General features: G+C 39.8%; 1 protein-coding gene across 1 annotated transcript in view; it reads right to left on the reverse strand.

The window, feature by feature from the left end:
- Positions 1-19,950, reverse strand: part of CDH18 (cadherin 18) — a 1,182,266-nt gene that overhangs the window by 416,600 nt on the left and 745,716 nt on the right. The window lies entirely within an intron of this gene.

Raw genomic sequence — 19,950 nt, forward strand, 5'->3', positions numbered from 1 at the left:
GATTTTTCTGTATTTTCATGACTATGAAAATTGTACATTCACAGTGAAGGCATGAAAACTATGAATTAACACATGTGGAATTATATACTTAACAAAAAAGTGTGAAACAACTGAAATTATGTCTTATATTCTAGGTTCTTCAAAGTAGCCACCTTTTGCTTTGATGACCGCTTCGCACACTCTTGGCATTCTCTTGAAGAGGTAGTCACGGGGAATGGTCTTCCAACAATCTGAGAAAATGAGAAAGTGTGTTCAACTTTTGGTCTGTACTGTATATATATATATATATATTATGGGAACGGTTGGTGATATCAACTTCCTGTTTGTGGCACATTAGAATATGGGAGGGAGAAAACTTTTCAAGATGGGTGGTGACCATGGTGACCATTTTGGATCCAACTTTATTTTTTTCAATGGGAGGAGGGTCATGGACACATCAAATTTATTGAGAATTTTACAAGAAAAACAAGTGTGTGCTTGGTTTTAACGTAACTTTATTCTTTCATGAGTTATTTACAAGTTTATGACTACTTAGAAAATGTGTTCAAAGTGCTGCCCATTGTGTTGGATTGTCAATGCCACCCTCTTCTCCCACTCTTGACACACTGATAGCAACACCACAGAAGAAATGCTAGCACAGGCTTCCAGTATCCATTGTTTCAGATGCTGCACATCTCGTATCTTCACAGCATAGACAATTGCCTTCAGATGACCTCAAAGGCTTCCAGGACCTTGCACATGGACCATACAGATCCAAGCACTCTCCATTACAGAGACCATGTGACTAAACCCTGGTCATATTATGTAATTGTAACCACTCCCATAGATATGTGGTGTATGTGGTTAGCCAGACCCGCCCAGCTCTCCGACTAACCCTGCAAGCCTCCCTTTTAGTAAACAAACACAAATACTTGTGGGACTACAGGTCCCAGAAGAACCTTACTTCAGGCTTACAGTGCAGACTCCCTCTGCGACACATACCGATCATTTACAATCCTGCATGTCACTGTTTCACCATCATAATCACAGATATGCCTCCATGCGCATCTCAAGGAGCACATACAGCACACCTTAGCTGCAGCAGGGGTCACTGCATCACTATATATATATTTATATATATATATATATATTGTGATGCAGTGACACCTGCTGCAGCGATATATATATATATATATATATATATATACATATATATATATAGTTAATAGATTATGCTGTAGTTGGTTACGGTTGAGAGGTCATTTTGCAGTGTCTACAATATAAAATAATTTATTGAGACAATAAATATTATGTTCTAAAATTATAGTTGTTAAGAGGAAGGAATACGTTATTTTTTCTTTTATAAAATCTTTAGGTAATTTCTTTTAGGTAATTATCTCACCTTGTCAGACAGTTATTCTTTACCAATTCTGTTTTACTGTGTTAAATTTATAGTGAGAACACGATAAGAAACCAGTACAAAGATATTACTTTAAAACCAGATATTTGTGACAGGTCTAAAAACATAAGCTATGATTTCTGTTAATGCCATCTAGGCAGAAGAATGTCTAATAAACAAACATGTTTGAACTGAAATGACATAACACAGTAAAAAGAACACAATTCAGAAGGAAATTCCCTACTGAAGTACTTTGATAATTGTGTATTTTCATTTTATATTCTCTACCTGATTATACAGGTTATTATTTTGTTAGACTTGTTTTGAGCTTTTCACAACAGTTACACACTGTGGAAGTGCAGAAGATACTAGAGATTATCAAAACTTTTGACATTTGAATGCCTCAGTTTTGGCAAATTTTTCTAATAAAATTGATTAATGGTGAATAAATAAAATATGGGTCGCTATTTTTCCGGTTGCTCTGAGAATGTGTTTATTCCAGAGTCTACAACTATATCCAATTACCAGTAGTAACTTCACCATAGAAACAGATGGTAACCTTGTAGTAACCAATAGCCTATTTAATAACACAATGTACTAAAAAGCTTTTCTTTTTTTTTTCTTTTTTTTAAAGATTCAAATATTATTTCCTCAGTAATTTGTGAATAGTCTAAATCAAACTGATGCCTCAGTTAGCAATAACAAAATACTGTCATTACTGACTCTAGTTATGGGCCATATATTCCATATTGTCCCCTGCTTACTCCCCACTATTACACTTGCTGGAGACAAAAATGGTCAGCTTGTATACAAGGCTAAATTACTGTTGACAAAATTTAATGTCAAATATTCAACCTTTGCCAAAAAAGATTTAATAAGAAATGCTAGGTAAGTAGTTACATGTACAGTATATAAAGTATAATGTGGTAGCAGGAAGCAGAATAGGTGTGGTTTATGATGAACTAATAAAGCAAGTATGCAAAAATAAGCATGCACAGCTAAATATGTATATTTTTAGCTACATATTCTATTTTTACATCTGTTAGCCAGCATAAGTATATGTGGGGGTTGCCTGGTTACTAGGAAATCCCCACATGTAATCAAGCTGGCTAAGAGATGTAAATCATTCAGCTGCGGCAAGGAAAACTAAATCTACGAGCACTAAAAGATACTCGGAGGACATCCCAGCATGCTCAGGAAATCTCGAGTAACGAGTATATTCGCTCATCACTAATGGTAATGTGTAAAAAATCAGCCAGCATTTTTTTTGCAAAGCCATTGAATTGTATACTGTTCTAATTTGCGAGCAGATGAGAATTTCATTAAATTTGTCTAAAATTGTATTCACTTTGAGTCAATTCGCTCACAACCAGGAGTCTTAAAGAAGGCTCATTAACCCCTTTTTGCCATCGGACCTACAATCCCATCCATGTGACCTGGGACTTAAAGTCCATGGATGGGATAGTACGTCATATGCGGTCAGCCACTCTCAAGGGGGAGCGCTGCCGATCGCGGTCGGACGTCAGCTGATTATCACAGCTGTCACCCGGGACTAAGTGCCAGGAGTCACCGCGGCCCCCGGGATCACCGTCTTCTCTGCAGTTCAGCGCCATGGATCTGGAGATATCAACGCCATCTCTCCCTGCGATTCCTCGCCCTGCCTCTGTGCCTTACCTCAAGTATATTCTCCAGGACCCTAGAGGTGTAATTTCCCAGGCACATTTATGCGCAGGCCTTCTGGGCCAGTATACCGTGCTAGTTGCTTCCAGTTTTGCTAAAGATGTTTCTGATGAAGCTCTTGTGATTAGACCAAAAACGTTTAAATCTTTGAACTGGATGCACAAATAAACAAAATGTTCAATTTCATCTTGCAAAAGAACCTCTGAGTGCCAAGTGATTTGTTATTATCTATTGACGGGCTGGAAACCTGACTTGTGCACTACTAAGGAGCCTTGAGTGCTGTGTATACTTCCTTCATTTAAGTGCCAGGAGTGGTCACGGACAGCTCCCGGCACTTTAATTCCCAGAACCCTGCTATCAAACAAGATCACAGCGTTCCGGTGGCATAGAGAAGCATCGCACAGGGAGGGGGCTCCCTGCGTGCTTACCTGAGACCCTCAAAACAACACAATGTGATTGCTTTGTTCTGAAGGTCTTCTCCCAGCAAACCTCCGGATGCAAGATGGTTGTGGGGTCCTTCTGGATCCTGCAAGGATGTGGCTTTCTCAGTAGTGAGAAGCCTCCAACACTGCCTGTCAGATCGCTGATCTGACACAGTGCTGTACAAAGTGTCAGATCAGCGATCTGACTTTATACATTGATGTACCACCCTGGGAAAATATAAAAAAGTTTAAAAAAAATACTGTGTAAAAATATTTTTTTGAAAATTGCTAAATAAAGAAAAAAAATATTGTTCCAATAAAAACATTTCATTATGTAAATAAAAAAAAAACAATAAAAGTACACATATTTAGCATCGCCACGTCCGTAACGACCCAACCTATAAAACTTTCCCATTAGTTAACCCCTTTAGTGAACAATGTAAAAAAAAAAACAAGGCAAAAAACAATGCTTTATCACCATACCACTGAACAAAAAGTGGACTACCACGCGATCAAAGAGTCGGATATAAATAAACAAGGTACCACTGAAAACGGCATCTTGTCCCGCAAAAAATAAGCTGCCGTGCAGAGTCATCAGGGCTCACCAACACAAAAAGAGGACTTTAAAAATCCTCCAAAAATGTTTCAAAAAAGTCACAGAGAAAGAAGCAGAGACATTTACCTGCTCAGGCCTCCAAAACAAATGCACTGACAGGGTGCAGCGGACCCGATTAATGTTGGCTGAAACACAGCAACAATACCGATGAAACAACCACTTTCAATCTAGTGTTGGCTGTTTGGTATTTAAGTGCACAAAAAGTTAAAAGATAATAGTCTGTATGTGACATTATTCACACAGGCCATGCAGAGCATCTGACTTACAGCCTATTACTAACGCACATACAGGCGGGCTGCCCAGTGCTACAAAGTGCATGCTGTGCGAACAGAGGCCACAGTATACAGAGCCATCTTGGTCCAACTGCACCTTGCAAAAAATAAGATGCCATGCAGAGTCATCAGCACAAAATAAGAAAGTTATAGCACTCAGAATAAAGCGATGCAAAAATAATTATTTTTTATTTAAAATATTTGTTATTGTATAAAAGCACCAAACATAAAAAAAGATATAAATGAGGTATCGCTGTAATTGTACTAATCCGAAGAATAAAGCTGTTTTATCAATTTTACCACAAACGGAACAGTATAACCGACCCACCCAAAATAATTTCATGACTTGCTGGTTTTTGTTTATTCTGCCTCTCAAAAATCGTAATAAAAAGCGATCAAAAAATGCCATGTGCCTGAAAATGGTACCAATAAAAACATAAACTTGTCCTGCAAAAAACAAGATCCGACATGACTCTGTGGGCCAAAATATCTAAAAATTATAGCTCTCAAAATGTGGTGATGCAAAAACTATTTTTTGCAATAATAAGTGTCTTTTAGAGTGTGACAGCTGCCAAACATAAAAACCCTCTATAAAAACCCTCTATAAATAGTAAATGAAACCCCCTTTATCACCCTCTTAGTTAGGGAAAAATGATAAAATATAAAAATATATTTATTTCCATTTTCCCACTAGGGTTAGGGTTAGGGCTAAATTTAGGGTTAGGGCTAGAGTTGTGGTTAGGGTTTGGACTATGTTTTTGGTTGGGGTTAGGGTTGGGATTAGGGTTAGGAGTGTGTCAGGGTTAGGGATGTGGTTAGGATTATGGTTAGGTTTGTGATTAGGGTTAGGGGTGTGATTAGGTTTGGGATAAAGGATAGGGGCATTTTCGGGTTAGGGGTGTGGTTAGGCTTATGGTTATGTTGGGATTAAGGATAGGGGTTTGTTCAGGCTAGGGTTGGAGTTAGAATTGGGGGTTTCCACTGTTTAGGCACATCAGGGGCTTTCCAAATGCAACATTGCATCCAATCTCAATTCCAGCCAATTCTGCATTGAAAAAGTAAAATGGTGCTCCTTCCCTTCCGAGCTCTGCCATGCACCCAAACTGTGGTTTACCGCCATATATGGGGTTTCAGCGTACTTAGAAAAAAATTGGACAATAACTTTTTTGGTCCAATTTCTCTTGTTACCCTTGGGAAAATAAAAATTTGGGGGCTAAAAAAGTCATTTTTTGTGTTGGAAATAAAATATTTTCACGGTTCTGCGTTATAAACTCTAGTGAAACACTAGGGGGCTCAAAGTTCTCACAACACATCTAGATAAGTTCCTTGGGAATCTTGTTTCCAAAATGGGGTCACTTGTGGGAGGTTTCTACTGTTTAGGCACATCAGGGGCTCTGCAAATGCAACAAGATGCCCGCAGACCATTTCATCAAAGTCTGCATTCCAAAATGCCACTACTTCCCTTCCGAGCCCCAACGTGTGCCCAAACAGTAGTTTTCCCTCACATATAGAGTATCAGCGTACTCAGGACAAATTGAACAACAACTTTTGGGGTCCAATTTCTCCTGATACCCTTGGAAAAACAAAAATTGAAGATCATATTTGTAAAAAAATATATTTTTTTATTTTTACGGCTCCACATTATAATATTCTGTGAAGAGCTTGGGGGTTCAAAGTGCTCACCCCATATCTAGATAAGTTCCTTAGGGGGTCTACTTTCCAAAATGGTGTAAATTGTGGGGGGTTTCCACTGTTTAGGCACATCAGGGGCTCTCCAAATGCGACATGGTGTCCGATCTCAATTCCAGAAAATTTTGCATTGAAAAGTCAAACGGCACTCCTCCCTTCCAAGCTCTGCCAAGTGCCCAAACAGTGGTTTACCCCCATATATGCAACTTTAGAGGTCTAATTTCTCCTTTTACCGTTGGTAAAATAAAAAAAAGTGGATCTGAAAATATTTTGGGGCAAAAAAAGTTAAATGTTCATTTTTTAACCCCTTTACCCCCAAGGGTGGTTTGCACGTTAATGACCGGGCCAATTTTTACAATTCTGACCACTGTCCCTTTATGAGGTTATAACTCTGGAACGCTTCAATGGATCCCAGTGATTCTGACAATGTTTTCTCTAGACATATTTTACTTCATGATAGTGGTAAAATTTCTTTGCTATTACCTGCGTTTATTTGTGAAAAAAATGGAAATTTGGCAAAAATTTTGAAAATGTCACAATTTTCCAAATTTGAATTTTAATGCAATTAAATCACAGAGATGTCTCACACAAAATACTTAATAAGTAACATTTCACACATGTCTACTTTACACCAGCACAATTTTGGAACCAACATATTTTTTTGTTAGGGAGTTATAAGGGTTAAAATTTGACCAGCAATATCTCATTTTTACAACACCATTTTTTTTTTAGGGACCACATCTCATTTGAAGTCATTTTGAGGGGTCTATATGATAGAAAATACCAAAGTGTGACACAATTGTAAAAACTGCACCCCTCAAGGTGCTCACAACCATATTCAAGAAGTTTATTAACCCTTCTGGTGCTTCACAGGAATTTTTGGAATGTTTAAATAAAAATGAACATTTAACTTTTTTTCAAAATTTTTTTTCTTCAGCTCCAATTTGTTTTATTTTACCAAGGGTAACAGGAGAAAATGGACCCCAAAAGTTGTTGCACAATTTGTCCTGAGTACAACGATACCCCATATGTGGGTGTAAACCACTGTTTGGGCGCATGACAGAGCTCGGAAGCAAAGGAGCACCATTTGACTTTTCAATGCAAAATTGACTGGAATCGAGATGGGACACCATATTGCGTTTGGAGAGCCCCTGATGTGCCTAAACATTGAAACCCCCCACAAGTGACACCATTTTGGAAAGTAGACCCCCTAGGGAACTTATCTAGAGGTGTGGTGAGCACTTTGACCCACCAAGTGCTTTACAGAAGTTTATAATGCAGAACCGTAAAAATAAAAAATCATATTTTTTCACAAAAATTATATTTTTGCCCCCAATTTTTTATTTTCCCAAGGGTAAGAGAAGAAATTGGACCCCAAAAGTTGTTGTACAATTTGTCCTGAGTACGCTGATACCCCATATGTGGGGGTAAACCACTGTTTGGGTGCATGGGAGAGCTCGAAAGGGAAGGATTGCCGTTTGACTATTCAATGCAAAATTGACAGGAATTGAGATGGGACGCCATGTTGCGTTTGGAGAGCCACTGATGTGCCTAAACATTGAAACCCCCCACAAGTGTCACCATTTTGGAAAGTAGACCCCCTAAGGAACTTATCTAGATGTGTGGTGATCGCTTTGACCCACCAAGGGCTTCACAGAAATTTATAATGCAGAGCCGTAAAAATAAAACAAAAATTTTTTCCCACAAAAATTATTTTTTAGCCCCCAGTTTTGTATTTTCCCGAGGGTAACAGGAGAAGTTGGACACCAAAATTTGTTGTCCAATTTGTCCTGAGTGCGCTGATACCCCATATTTGGGGGGAACCACTGTTTGGGTGCATGGGAGGGCTCGGAAGGAAAGGAGTGCCATTTGGAATGCAGACTTAGATGGAATGGTCTGCAGGTGCCACATTGCATTTGCAGAGCCCCTAATGTACCTAAACAGTAGAAACCCCCCACAAGTGACACCATTTTGGAAAGTAGACCCCCTAAGGAACTTATCTAGATGTGTGGTGAGCACTTTGACCCACCAAGGGCTTCACAGAAGTTTATAACGCAGAGCCGTGAAAATAAAAAAAAAAAACTTTCCCCAAAAAATTATTTTTTAGCCCCCAGTTTTGTATTTTCCCGAGGGTAATAGCAGAAATTCGACCCCAAACGTTGTTGTCCAATTTGTCCTGAGTACGCTCATACCCCATATGTGGGGGGAACCACCATTTGGGCACATGGGGGGGCTCGGAAGGGAAGGAGCGCCATTTGGAATGCAGACTTAGATGGAATTGTCTGCAGGCGTCACATTGCGTTTGCAGAGCCCCTAATGTACCTAAACAGTAGAAACCCCCAACAAGTGACCCCATATTGGAAACTAGACCCCCCAAGGAACTTATCAAGATGTGTTGTGAGAACTTGGAGCCCCCAAGTGTTTCACTATAGTTTATAACACAGAGCCGTAAAAATAGAAAATCTTTTTTTTTCCACAAAAATTATTTTTTAGCCCCCAGTTTTGTATTTTCCCAAGGGTAACAGGAGAAATTGGACCCCAAAAATTGTTGTCCTATTTGTCCTGAGTACGCTGACACCCCATATGTTGGGGTAAACCCCTGTTTGGGCACATGGGAGAGCTCGGAAGGGAAGAACCACCTTTTTACTTTTTCATCGCAGAATTGACTGGAATTGAGATCGGTTGCCATGTCGCGTTTGGAGAGCCCCTGATGTGCCTAAACAGTGGAAACCCCCCAGTTATAACTGAAACCCTAATCCAAACACACCCCTAACCCTAATCCCAATGGTAACCCTAACCACACCCCTAACCCTGACACACCCCTAACCCTAATCCCAACCCTATTCCCAACTGTAAATGTAATCTAAACCCTAACCGTAACTTTAGCCCCAGCCCTAACCCTAACTTTAGCCCCAACCCTAACTGTAGCCTTAACCCTAGCCCCAACCCTAACCCAAGCCCTAACCCTAACCCTAGCCCTAGCCCTAATCCTAACCCTAACCATAGCCCTAGCCCTAACCCTAACCCTAGCCCTAACCCTAGCCCTAATGGGAAAATGGAAATAAATACATTTTTTTAATTTTTCCCTAACTAAGGGGGTGACGAAGGGGGGTTTGATTTTCTTTTATAGTGGGTTTTTTAGCGGATTTTTATGAATGACAGCCGTCACACACTGAAAGACGCTTTTTATTGCGAAAAATATTTTTTGCGTTACCACATTTTGAGAGCTATAATTTTTCCATATTTTGGTCCACAGAGTTATTTGAGGTCTTGTTTTTTGCGGGACGAGTTGACGTTTTTATTGGTAACATTTTCGGGCACGTGACATTTTTTAATCGCTTTTTATTCCGATTTTTGTGAGGCAGAATGACCAAAAACCAGCTATTCTTGAATTTCTTTTGGGGGAGGCGTTTATACCGTTCCGCGTTTGGTAAAATTGAAAAAGCTGTTTTATTCTTCGAGTCAGTACGATTACAGCGATACCTCACTTATATTTTTTTTATGTTTTGGAGCTTTTATACGATAACAACTATTTTATACAAAAAAATACTTATTTTTGCATCGCTTTATTCTGAGGACTATAACTTTTTTATTTTTTGCTGATGATGATGTATGGCAGCTCGTTTTTTGCGGGACAAGATGACGTTTTCAGCAGTACCATTGTTATTTATATCTGTCTTTTTAATCGCGTGTTATTCCACTTTTTGTTCGCGGTATGATAATAAAGCGTTGTTTTTCGCCTCGTTTTTTTTTTTTTCTTACGGTGTTTACTGAAGGGGTTAACTAGTGGGCCAGTTTTATAGGTCAGTTCGTTACGGACGCGATCATACTAAATATGTATACTTTTATTGTTTTTTTATTATTATTTAGATAAAGAAATGTATTTATGGGAATAATATTTTTTTTTTCATTATTTAGGATTTTTTTTTCCATTTTTTTACACATTTGGAAATTTTTTTTTAACTTTTTTACTTTGTCCCAGGGGGGACATCACAGATCGGTGATCTGACAGTTTTCACAGCACTCTGTCAGATCACCGATCTGTCTCAGAGTACTGCAGCCTTACCAAGCGCCTGCTCTTAGCAGGACCCGGATGCCGCGGCCATATTGGATCCGGACTGCTGCAGGGAGGGAGGTAAGAGACCCTCGCACAATGCAATCACATCGCTTTGCTGTGAGGGTCTCAGGGAAGCCTGCAGGGAGCCCCCTCCCTGCGCGATGCTTCCCTGCACTGCCGCCACACCGCGATCATGTTTGATCGCGGTGTGCTGGGGGTTAATGTGCCGCGGCGGTCTGTCACCGCTCCTGGCACATAGTGCCGGATGTCAGCTGCGATAGGCAGCTGACACCCGGCCGCGATCAGCCGCGCTACCCCCGTGAGCGTGGCCGATCGCGTATGACGTACTATCCCATCGGTGGTCATACGGGCCCATCCCACCTCGACTGGATAGTACGTGATATGGCAGAAAGGGGTTAAAAACATTCTAAAAATTCCCGTGAAGCATCTGAAGGGTAAATAAACTTATTGAATGTGGTTATGAGCACCTTGATGGGTGCAGCTTTAGAATGGTGTCACTTTTGGGAACTTTCAATCATATAGACCCCTCAAAGCGACTTCAAATGTGATGTGGTTTCTAAAATAAATAGTGTTGCTAAAATGAGAAATTGCTGGTCAACTTTTAACCCTTATAACTTCATAAAAAAAAAATATTGTTTCCAAAATTGTGCTGATGTAAAGTAGACATGTGGGAAATGTTCCTTGCTAAGTATTTTGTGTTATATATCTCTGTTATTTAAGCGCATGAAAATTCAAAGTTGGAAAATTGCGAAATTTTCTAAAATTTTGCCAAACTTCAATTTTTTTCACGAAAAAACGCAAATCTTAGCAAACAAATTTTACCACTAACGTGAAGTAAAGTATGTCACTGGGATCCATGGAAGCTTTCCAGAGTTATCATCTCATAAAGGGCTAGTGGTCAAAATTGTAAAAATTGTACCAGTCATTAACATGCAATTCAACCTTGGGGGTTAAGGGGTAAAGAGTGATGGGGGAGTGCACTCAGCACTTTCAATACTTGATCGAGCATTGGGGTGCTCATTCCAGTATCAAGCAGTGCCGAGTATTGCATGGTTTTTGAGTGTTCGGTCATGTTAATTATCTAAGTCTAATGCAGAGAGAGAAAGAGAGAGAGAGAAAATAATTCCATGCTCCAGAAAAATGCTCAAGTTTGCCATTTAGTTCCATTATACTCTGTACTCAATTCAAGCACGTTCTAGCATCCTATGTGCTTGATTCGAGTACTGAACACTGGAGCCTTTCAGTGCTCAATTAACACTAGTCTTTACCAAAAATACAAAAACATTTTAAGATCTACACATCCCATATAAATGTCACTTTACAGTAGTAGTATTCAAAAATGTCTCCAATTTTGTAGCTCCACCTCCTGAAGATGCTCACCGTTTCTGCAAAGAACAAAGTATCCTTTCAACAGAAGAGCAATCTTCACAAGGTAAAGCGGATCATCGTCCAGTGTCTCTGAAGTAGGGTTGAGCGACTTTTAGTTTTTCAGGGTCGAGTCGGGTTTTACGAAACCCGATTTTCTCAAAAGTCGGGTCGAGTGAAATCGGCCGATCCTATTGAAAAGTCGGGGTCAGGGATCGGCCAAAACTCGAAACCCAATGTAAGTCTATGTTTTTTTTTTTTTTTTACACTTCCTTCAGGACGATATAGCAGAAAAGCTAGTAATTCAATTACCGGCTTTTCATTTCTCCTGCCAAAACCTGACATGATATGAGACATGGTTTACATACAGTAAACCATGCCATATCCCCCTTTTTTTTTGCAAATTCCACACTACTAATGTTAGTAGTGTGTATATGCAAAATTTCGGCGTTCTAGTTAAATGGCGGAAAAAATTGGTGTGGGCTCCAGCGCAATTTTCTCCGCCAGAGTAGTAAAGCCAGTGACTGAGGGCAGATATTAATAGCCTAGAGAGGGTCCACGGTTTTTGGCCCCCCCTGGCTAAAAACATCTGCCCCCAGCCACCCCAGAAAAGGCACATCTGGAAGATGCGCCTATTCTGGCACTTGGCCACTCTCTTCCCATTCCAGTGTAGCGGTGGGATATGGGGTAATGAAGGGTTAATGTCACCTTGCTATTGTAAGGTGACATTAAGCCAGATTAATAATGGAGAGGCGTCAATTCTGACACCTATCCATTATTAACCCATTTGCATTAAATGGTTAAAAAGACACACACACATTATTAAAAAGTATTTTAATGAAATAAAAACACAGGTTGTTTTAATATTTTATTGTACGCTCAATCCACTTGCTGAAGACCCTCGCTCTGTAACAAATAAAAAATAATAAACCAACAATATCCATACCTTCCGTAGATCTGTAACGTCCCACGTTGTAAATCCATCTGAAGGGGTTAAAATATTTTACAGCCACAAGCTCTGCTAATGCAACTGTGCTTGTGGCTGTAAACCCCAGCGAATGAAGGTAATGTAGGTCAATGACCTATAGTTACCTTCATTCGCGGTGATGTGCTCCCTGCTGGATGTCCTCATATGACCTCGAGCCTGGGAACTTTTCCCACGCTCCAGGGACATCCAGCAGGGGGCGCATCACCGCGAATGAAGGTAACTACAGGTCATTGACCTACATTACCTTCATTCGCTGGGGTTTACATCCACGAGCAGCACTGAATTAGCAGAGCTCCTGGCTGTAAAATATTTTACCCCTTCAGATGGATTTACAACATGGGACGTTACAGATCTATGGAAGGTATGTATATTGTTGGTTTATTATTTTTTATTTGTTACAGAGCGAGGGTCTTCAGCGAGTGGATTGAGCGTACAATAAAATATTACAACAAACGGTGTGTTTATTTCATTAAAATACTTTTTAATATTGTGTGTGTGGTATTTTTTAACTCTTTCATACAATTGGATTAATAATGGATAGGTGTCATAATTGACGCCTCTCCATTATTAATCTGGCTTAATGTCACCTTGCAATAGCAAGGTGGCATTAACCCTTCATTACCCCATATCCCACCGCTACACGGGAATGGGAAGAGAGTGGCCAAGTGCCAGAATAGGCGCATCTTACAGATGTGCCTTTTCTGGGGTGGCTGGAAGCAGGTGTTTTTAGCCAAGGGGGCCAATAACCGTGGACCCTCTCCAGGCTATTAATATCTGCTCTCAGTCACTGGTTTTACTACTCTGGCAGAGAAAATTGCGCGGGAGCCCATGCCAATTTTTTCCGCGATTTAACCCTTAAATTTAAGAGCTAGAGCGCTGACATTTTGCACATACACACTACTAACAGTAGTGTGGAATATGGAAAAAAAAGGGGGATATGACATCGTTTACTGTATGTAAACCATGTCTCAAATCATGTCGGGTTTTGGCAGGAGAAATGAAAAGCCGGTAATTGAATTACCGGCTTTTCTGCTATATCGCACTGAAGTTAATATAAATATATATATATGCATATATATATATATATATATATATATATATATATATATATATATATATGTGTCTGAATGAAATGTATATATATATATAAAATGAAACCCGACTTTTAAGTAGAGATCTGTTTCGCTCAACCCTACTCTGAAGAATGGGACCCAATAGTATACAGAAAATGCTGTAAAATATGATGACCAACCATTGCCTGGGCTCATCATCTACTGCTTAACTATTGCACACAATATGGGCATCCTTTAATAAGTAGCATACTTTTGCAAATAAGGATTTTATCTCTATCTTTGATTATTCTGGTAAATACCCACTAAGGGCACTGTTAGCACCATTACATGCCTTTCCTCACTTTCTTTGACACATTGTTTCTCACTACAATTGAAATTTAAACTATACTGTTTATTGTTCACAGTTTTATTTTGCTTGTTTGTCTCACAAACTGTGATAATAAATGTTCACATCACAGAAACTAATAAGTTGAATGCAGAGATTTTTACCTCATTAGGCTGCATGGAAAGTTTTTAATTATGTTTTCCAAAAATAACACTATCTGTTAGCATTGTGTTCAACTTTTACGTTGGCATTTCAATTTTTTCCTTTAATGTCTAAGAAATAAATTCCGTGTTAAAGAGGTACTCACTATAAGATTAAATCATATCGACTACCATAGATAGTTTATTTTGTGATGAGACATTTAATTAAAGATTCTTTTAGGCTAAAACATGAGAACTTCCCATTCTCATTCCATGCACATGCTAAAAAGAAGAACAATGGGGTACCAAACTTTATACAAGATACTATTACCTTTACATTGACAAAATAAGTAGTTGATGAAAATGGATGTGTTGTTATCCTGGCATGTTTAATTGCTAATATTTAATATACTCTATGTTCCTTATACTAAATAGCAGATTCATAAACCTATCCTTAAACAATATCTTTTAGATGTGCTGAGGCAAACATGAAAATAAGTATGACTATTCATTTTTGCATATCAGAAGCCTCAATAGGGTCGATATTGTGGTCTGACCATGAATTGATGTCTGCTCACGATCAATACATTTCTTCACTGATGTCCTTCTGATAGCTAAATAATTCTTTACTCCATCATCTTAAATACTCTTTAGCTACTAAGACTACTTTCTCTGAATACTTTCAACTCAATAATAATGGGCAAATATCTAAGCACAACTTTTTTATGTGTATTAAACCTTAACAATAGGTCACGTTATCATGAAGTCTTAATATAAGAAAAATATTAAATTCATGCTTTCTTTGTGTTTCCTTGTTCTAGTATGCTAGTGTTACACGCCTGGTTTGCCAAGGCAATACAGGGAAATGTAAGTCTAGATTATTGTTTTGGTTTAAGCATCTGCATGTTTTAATAATCAATGTTTGTAATAATTCCACATGTACAATATATAGGCATGTTCTGCTTAGAAATAAGCAGATATTTGACACTTAAATTTGATGAGTTAACCCTAACTATTGGAACTCAGCCTCAGCATGTCCACATTTTTTTCACAATGGAAATTTTCAAACACAACCTGAAAACTAATCTCTTCAGAAAGATCTACAGCCTGCAATACCCAGCAGAAACCTCACTACCATCAAAACTGCTGCATCCCCACATCCTACTGTGTTCTTCTTTAACAACCTGTAGATTGTAAACTCGTCAGAGCAAGATCCTTTCTTCCTCTATATCAGTCTGTCACTGATAGTTTTTTCACTGTAATTTATTAATATATTTTGAAGGTAAATCCTCTTCATGTATAGAGTATCATGGCATTAAAGGTTCTCTAAAAAATATTATTATTATTATTATTATTATTATTATTGTTAATAATACATGTTATTGAATTTTTAAAACTCTTAATTGTATCAATATTTATAATCCACATGACACATTGGTAACAAGATAAAATTTGTTCAATGAACTGTGGATTAATATTAAAGGATAAATAATATTTTAAATAAATGTTATGACTGTGTGAGTTTATGAGTATTTTGGACGATAGCACTGTTAGGACTGGCGGAACGCACCAAGACAGATGATATAGATGCGTTCGCAGTCCGGGGTCCACCGTGCAGGTGAAAACCTGCTGCTAGCAATTAGCAGACTATATGGCGGTACACTAAAGTATACACGCGTGGGTTAAACCTCACCCAGCGTGAAAGAAGCAATCCTGTTAAGTCACAGGACCGCGGTACCGCACCTAAAGCGCGAGCAAGTAGTCAGCGAACTCAACCCCAACTAGGATTGAAGTCCGATTAGACCCTTGCTGGCACAACACCGCAACTGGGTGTGTAAGGAAACTGAATAACTATACTAAGGCACAAGAGTGCATGCGGTGCCGCACTGCCGAACGCCACTAACCACCCAGGCTTGGGTAAGGAAAGCACAGAGGAAGTGCACGGCGCCGTACTGGCGGTCACAGCAACTGGACGCTGTAATGTGTGATTCGTGCTGTAGGATAAGTCGGGCGCTAGATAGCAACCATACACCTTGCGCGAACAGACATTCAATAGGGTAGGGGTATCCAAGGACGACTTGCACTCACAACATACACACATTAACAATTGTAAGACAATACTAGCGCATGGCCGTGCGGTCATGCGCAGTTTATATAGTTGCAGCACAGGAAGTGGCTACAGCACTTTTGCCCTTCCAAGACCTGCCAAGAGGACCAATGGAATGTGCTGCAGAGCCTGAGCACATGACCCTCGATCTCCAACGGGAGAACTTACCCTGGGCATGCTCAGTACGTGCAGACAAGGACTTAGTCCCAGAGAAGTCCGCCCGCTGCTGACCAGCACTGACTTTAATGGCAGAGACTGGAGAAGCAGCAGTAACTCTCAGAACAGAGTGAGAATGAGCAAGACGCTGGGACTGACGTCTTTGCTGAGCAGACTCCACTGCGGCTGGATAAGAATGGGAGACCGCAGCGGAGGTGGTTCGAGATTCCCCCTGTGCAGAAGCGGGAACTCGACCCCTAACAAGCACAACTTGTATCTTGCATTTTCAACAATTGTTTCCTTTGTGGGCTCTATTTCTTAATTTGCAATCTATGCTGATCTGATAGGTGGAAACTAGCTGTTATAGTCTCTATCAAACCAGCACAATGTTCTTCATTATTTTATTTGTTTGCAGAAACTAACCGAGCACAAATGAATTACACAGCAGTCCGTGTGTCCCTCTGCTTGCTTCCTCAGTTTGCTCCTCTCTCCTCCTCCTTCTCCTTAGAGAATAATGAGCAATGACACAACAGTGAGAAGGAAGTCTCTCTAGTTTGAGTAAGATGGATTAGAGCAGTTTTTTGCTTACAGTAGATAGTGAGTTCAGGAATCAGGAGCAAAGGTACCGTCTCACAGTGGCACTTTGGTCGTTACGACGGCACGATCCGTGACGCTCCAGCGTTGCTCCATTATCGCTCCAGCGTCGTAGACTGCGGTCACACTTCACAATGCACGGCGCTGGAGCGATAATTTCATGACATATTTGCGATGTAGAATCAGCAGAGGAGGTGGAGAATATCGTGCACACCTTTGTTACACAATGCGATCATGCCGCCACAGCGGGACACTTGACGACGAAAGAAAGTTTCAAACGATCTGCTACAATGTACGATTCTCAGCGGGGTCCCTGACCACAGTAGCGTGTCAGACACAGCAAGATCGTAAGTATATCGCTGGAACGTCACGGATCGTGCTGTCATAGCGACCAAAGTGCCACTGTGAGACGGTACCCTAAGAGAAAAAGTGTCTCATTATGGACTATATCTGTAAGGAGTTTGTATGTTCTCCCAGCGCTTGAGTGGGTTTTCTACCAGTATTCCGGTTTTCTCCCACCCACACTCCAAAGATATATTGATTGGGAATTTAAACTGTGCGGATGATGAAGGGGCATATCCAGATGAAGCAAACAGGAAGCCAGGGATCGCAAGAAGATGGGAGGTGCCAGACCCAGACCAGCGACATTCATCAGACCGGACCGCCCCACAGGTGAGTATAAGAAGTATAAGCTTCTTTTCACTCTTGCAGGTCGGGTTGTGGGCAGATCTATAGCATTATAGAATGATGTAGATAAGCCCTGAAAGGTGATGGCCATATCTCTTATTAGCCAAAACTGGTGATTGGTTCCCTTTAAACACTTTGTAATTACTGGTGCTATATAAGTGAGTAAAATAAATAAAACTGGTTATAAAAAGTTTTTTTATTTAGACAACTTTCATTGTTTTCCATGCTGGAATTTTCAGGTTTTTCAGGTGTTGGAAATTTCAGCTGTTGTCAGATGTGGTAGATGAAAAATCAGTCATGCTAAACAACAAATCAGAATTGACCATAGATCTTGACTGAGGTATACAGTCCATTTTAACTAATATTATTGTTGCTCAATTAACAATCTTCACAGACCAATCACCTACAAGTAGTTCCGAAAATTGTCTTAGGAAATCTCTCATATGTGTCCAGTTTAAGGCGCTATAGTGCTGTTTTCTTTGATCTACTCCAAAAAAAATAATCAACCTGAAGTCTCTTTGCTCTATAAGGCTTTTGGTTTTATTTGGTTAAAAAAATGTGTAGAGACTGCAGTCGACTTTTCCACTGGATTGAGCTAATATGGTCTCTCCAACGAGTAATAAGTAAATAATAGGGCACTTGTGATTCTTTCATGTATGTATGCCTTTTCACTATTCATGTATACATTTGACAACTGTCATTATATTATTTACCTGTGCACAATTCTTTGCTATAAATTTCTTTCACATATACTAATGTATTGTTGTCCTTCACTTTTGATTGGACTCTTCACTGTGTATTTGATAGCACCTTTCATTGCATTATTAGTTTGTTTTTTGTTTTATTTCTAACTACTTATTCACTCACTTTTGGAGAATGCATTTTTATATTTGTACTAATAGAAATAATATTCATAATAATTTTTGGAGATCTGTGACTTTGTATCTTTGTATAACCTCATAATACAAATCATCTACTGCCATACATCAGAATACAAACTATATGACTATAAGAGAGCACCCCGCTGGCCATAAGAGCTTATACAGCACAGGAGAGAGAAAAGTCAATGGCTACAATGGCTATAAGACCTTATACTATTGGAGAGAAAGGGGACCCTGATATCCATAAGAGCTTACACTCTACAGGAGAGGAAGAAAGAGAGAGAGGACCTTTCTGGCCATAAGAGTGAAAACTCTACATGAGAGAGTGACCCTATAGATTGATATTGACATCACCATGTAAACTTTGCTCCAATGGTAACCGCTGATCTGTGATAGCTCAGGTACCGACCTCAACTGAACAATATTAGATAACCCACAGATGTCATGGCTGCAGGGCATTATGGAGAGGCTCGTGTGGCAAAGCAAAAATGTTGTTAGCCTGCTCTCTGATGTTTCAGCAATGTGGAAAATGGTGCCTTGCAAGTTTTTTTTGTGAACCTTAAATAAAAATTTTAAAATGTTTGAACTTACTTGAAATAGTGAATTTCTGGAAATTTGATCCTCCTCAGATAGATGAGCTCTTTACTCTTTTGTCCATATCACAAGAGATAAAAGACAGCGGCATTCACCAGTTTGCTGAATAAACGTCTTTAATGTGCCTTCAGTCCATAACACCGATTATTTTAGACACATGCCAGGTTATAGCGAGGGTGCGAGGAGTGAGAGAGGATGACAGCCGTTTCGTGCACTCAGCACTTTTACGGGTCCATGTGAGATTAAAATGATGTCACTTCCTTTTTAAAGGCTACATGCTGTTGTGAATTCTGTGGCAGAGCTCCCTCCTGTGGTCACAAGTGGTACTTCGGCTGATTCTCTCTGTGAGCTTCCGTTGGTGGAGGAAAGTGGTACTGCGGCTTCTGAGTTTCCTTCCTCAGGTGAGTGGTGAAGTCGATAGGTGCTGCTCTATTTAACTCCACCTAGTGCTTTGATCCTGGCCTCCAGTCAATGTTCTAGTATTGGACCTATTTCCTCCTGGATCGTTCCTGTGGCCTGCTGCTCTGCATAGCTAAGTTATTCTTTGCTATTTGTTTGCTGTTTTTTTCTGTCCAGCTTGTCTATTTGTTTTTTCCTGCTTGCTGGAAGCTCTGGGACGCAGAGGGTGTACCTCCGTGCCGTTAGTTCGGTACGGAGGGTCTTTTTGCCCCCTTTGCGTGGTTTTTGTAGGGTTTTGTGTTGACCGCAAAGTTACCTTTTCTATCCTCGCTCTGTTCAGAAAGTCGGGCCTCACTTTGCTAAATCTATTTCATCTCTACGTTTGTCTTTTCATCTTAACTCACAGTCATTATATGTGGGGGCTGCCTTTTCCTTTGGGGTATTTCTCTGAGGCAAGGTAGGCTTATTTTCTATCTTCAGGCTAGCTAGTTTCTCAGGCTGTGCCG

The sequence above is a fragment of the Ranitomeya imitator genome, chromosome 6, assembly GCF_032444005.1.
Source record: "Ranitomeya imitator isolate aRanImi1 chromosome 6, aRanImi1.pri, whole genome shotgun sequence".
Lineage (NCBI taxonomy): Eukaryota > Metazoa > Chordata > Amphibia > Anura > Dendrobatidae > Ranitomeya > Ranitomeya imitator.